At 37.8% G+C, this 4,166-nt stretch overlaps 1 pseudogene; it reads right to left on the reverse strand.

The window, feature by feature from the left end:
* Positions 1-1,144: 1,144 nt before the first annotated feature.
* On the reverse strand, positions 1,145-1,256 carry LOC122482407 (annotated as a pseudogene).
* Positions 1,257-4,166: the final 2,910 nt, after the last annotated feature.

The following is a 4,166-nucleotide window of genomic DNA, read 5'->3' on the forward strand; positions in this document are numbered from 1 at the left end:
TGGTATGGCAGTCAGAAAAACTCCTCCCCAAAGATATTCACATCCGGATCCCTGGAACCTATGAATATGTTACTTTGCATGACAAAGGAACTTGGCAGATATGATTAAATTAAAGCTTTGATATGTAGAGATTATTCTAGATTATCTAGATGGGCTCAATCTAATGCCTAGATCTTAAAAGGGGAGAAGCTTTCCCAGCTGCGATTAGCATGAGAGAAAGATGTGATAGAGCAGATTGGGAAGATACATGCAATATTCTTGGCTTTCAAGATGGAGGAATAAGGCCATCAGCCAGGAATGCCAGCAGTCTCCAGAAGCCGGAAAGGGCAAGGAAATTATACCTCTAAAGCCCATAGATATGAATACCACCCTGCTGACACTTTGATTTTAGCCTAGTGAGACCTGTATTGTGATAATCTACAGAAATGTAAGAAAATATACACACATATAATATGTAATATATAATATAATATTTTATATCTACCTATATTTATATGTGTATCTATACCTATAGATATTCTATCAGTACTTTTTCTTTGAGGAACCTTAACACACATATTTTCTTAATTATTTCAATAATCTTTTCTAATATTTCTTCATATAAAGCTTTCTCTTACATCTTTTATTAGATTTAGTATTGATTGCCATAGAGGTTTATTGATATTATAAACAGTACCTTTTTTATTTCATTTTATAGTTTGATGCTTGAATATAGTTTTAACATAAATGAATTTTGAATATTAGTCTCATTTTCAGCAATATACCTGAGCTCTACCATGGTTTTGAATAATTGGTCAGTTCTCTTGGATGTTCTATATAGAATATCACATCAGTAAAAATTAACCATTTTGTTTCTACTTTCTAATCCCTTTGGGCTCCTTCTCAGTGCTGTAAAGTGTGTATTTGTGAAAGTAGGCTAAATGATATAATAAATGTAACATTTCAGTGGCCACATAGAGAAAGAGAGAGAGGGTGCCTAGAGGGTTGTATGGAAGGTTTCCTTGTACCTCAGGTCTTGAGGTAGTGAACATCACTTATTCCCATGTTTCTTTACCCAGAATTCAGTCACATGAGTCTACCTAACTGCAAAGGAGACTGAGAGATATGAGCCGTGGGCCCAGGAAGAAAGATAAATAGCAGTTGTTAGTGGTAGCTTGATGTTCTTTGGGTATCTATTTGGATAGAGGAGGTATCAGATATTAAACTGATAAAAACAGATACTACACTTGATCTTAGCCAAAAGGCCAAGAAGTGATGGGTATCTATTTGGAATGAGAATTGCTGGGCCAAAGCATATCATTGTTTTTATACTTTCATATTATTTTTATGCTTTATTTTTGTATACAATATAGGGATATTGATATAATTTCAAGTTGGCCTCAAATACTTTGTAACAATACACAATTAGGACTCATTTAAAAAATTGATCTAGCTCTGTCCAAGACTGCTATCTTCTATGAAGTTATAGCAATAGCCTAGTATTTCTTCTATGTAGAAACAAACTTTTAAGGGAGAACATTGCTCAGGGGCTGTTAAGGAGGCCACCTCTGGGAAAAAAAAGAAACCCTGTACTAGCTTCTCCATTCCATTGGAAGCATCTGTTTTTTTTTTGTTTTTTTTTGTTTTTTTTTTTTATGTTTACTTATTTTTGAGAGAGAGAGAGAAAGAGCATGAGCAGGGGACAGGCAGAGAAAGAGGGAGACACAGAATCTGAAGCAGGCTCCAGGCTCTGAGCTGTCAGCACAGAGTCCGATGCAAGGCCCAAAACCATGAACTGCGAGATCATGACCCGAGCCAAAGTTGGACACTTAACTGCCTGAGCCACGCAGGCACCCTGGAACCACCTTTATATTTATTAAATCAAATGATAATAAAAGTCATGAAAGAACACACTGAAGCTTTTGGAGAGGAGAGGAATGTCTTTTTGGTCACAGAGATGATGGAGGTAAGAGAGTTCACATGACTGTGAAGTGTGCAGAGGCCACAGGCCTTCTCTAGCTCTTGCTGGAAGAAATTCCTCTTTCCCCTCCAACAGATGCCTCTTCGAATCTCATCCAACTCCATTGAAAACGATCACATTAATACACAGCTTTATTTATATGAAATTTTAGTACCTGGAAGAACAGTTCTCCCTCATTGTTTTCACTTTTGCTCTTCAAGCCCTCACTTAGAAATTGCCACGAAAGCCTCCATACCATTGGTCAAGTAGGCACTGAGTTCTCTGTGATGGGCACTAACACTATTAGACTGTAGGTCTAACAAAGGAGTGCTGGGCTTATAACAATGAAGAGTTTCATTTCAACTTGTTTTATAGAAGAATATAAGTCAGGCATGATGATATATTTAGATATCCAGTGTTCAGGTTAGAGAAAGTTGATTACCTAGGTAACACGTGATTAACAACAGGAAAAGTAGTGACCTGATGATCTGTATGTGACTAAAGTTTAGGTTACCAAACATGATACAGCCCCTGTATCATGATTTTTCCAGTATCTCCTGTTGTTTGAGTTTGGTGGCTACTCAGATTAGGAAATCTACAAAAGCACCAGATTGGGGTGATTTTGCCGTCCTATGGCAAAAAGTGCTGCAGAGAGACATCTTCCCTCTAAGAAATACTATGGTTTAGCCAACACATTGCTAGCTGAAATTCCTAGCTGTGAGAAAGGTTAGCAAATTTGCTAGCCAGAATTGCAAAGAAGGTGGAAAGAACGTGATAATTTATTCTGAAGGCTAATTTAAAAAGCAGGCTCCCCTTAAAATCTACTTAGACCCTTCTCACATTTTTCGATTTCTCCCTGTGTAACTGTATACCTCTTTTCCCTTCCTGCTTCCAATTCTGCTTCTGTCTTATATTCTTGTATCTCTCTCAATTTCCCCAATATTTACCTTTTGTCTTCTTTTTTCTTTTTCTCCCACTCTTTCTTCAACTTCTTTATCATATTTTCTCTTCTCTCACCTCCCACCTTTCTGTCACCTCCTCATAAGTCACAGGAGTAAATACAATTCTATTATTGGCCATTAATGTTAAAGACAGATTTTATTTATTTCTTGGTCTTTTTTTTAATTTTTTTTTCAACGTTTATTTATTTTGGGGACAGAGAGAGACACAGCATGAACGGGGGAAGGGCAGAGAGAGAGGGAGACACCGAATCGGAAACAGGCTCCAGGCTCTGAGCCATCAGCCCAGAGCCTGACGCGGGGCTCGAACTCACGGACCGCGAGATCGTGACCTGGCTGAAGTCGGACGCTTAACTGATTGCGCCACCCAGGCGCCCCTATTTCTTGGTCTTAATACAACATTCAAATTAATTGAATGTTCCATATACAACTTCATGTTATGTGACCTCATCTGAATACTCGGTTTAGAATAGGACTGAGGACTCTACATTTTTACCAAATACCCACAGGTGATTCTGCTGTGGGTGTTCTGTAAGATTACATTTTGTAAAATCCTGCTTTTGCTCATTTTTCACAGTTACCAGTACTACCTCCCATGCTGCAATTTGAAAACCTCCTCTTTTCTTAAATTCCAATGTCCACTATTTACAGATGACCTTGCATATTACTTTATAGAGAAAAGGTAATAATGTGAGTTTTTTTCAGTTTTCATCTTTTGACAACCACTAAGGATGTGTCTCTTTTTTTCCCCTGAATTCATCCTTGCAACCCTTCTTTTATCAAAGCTGAAAGTGTGCTCTGAAATTCCATCATTCAGAAGACAAGTCCATCTCCCCCAGCCCCCATTATTCCTTCTCTTTACCTTTCTCTCTCCTTCCCTCGGTTCCTCTTTTTCTCTCTCCCCTCCTCCTCCCACCCCTCTCTGCCCTACTAATTCCTTAATGTTTTTGTTGTCACTGCTACTATTATTGATATGAAGATATATCTCTTTTACAAACTGATAAGCTTCTTGAGGACAGGGTTCACATAATCATCTTTATATACCTACAAAGCACCTAGTTCTATCCTTCAATAAATATTTGTTGAATAAACTATTAGTTATTCTTTTCCCTAATACAAAATAAAACTGAATTGGTCATTTTGTCTTCATGCATATTCCTCAACTGAGTGTTTTTCTAAATCATGGAAGTGACAAACCTCAGCCTTGGATTAAGGAATAGCTGTTCAGGGGCACCTGGGTGGCTCAGTCGGTTAAGTGTCCAACTTTA

The sequence above is a fragment of the Prionailurus bengalensis genome, chromosome C1, assembly GCF_016509475.1.
Source record: "Prionailurus bengalensis isolate Pbe53 chromosome C1, Fcat_Pben_1.1_paternal_pri, whole genome shotgun sequence".
Taxonomy (NCBI): Eukaryota; Metazoa; Chordata; class Mammalia; order Carnivora; family Felidae; genus Prionailurus; species Prionailurus bengalensis.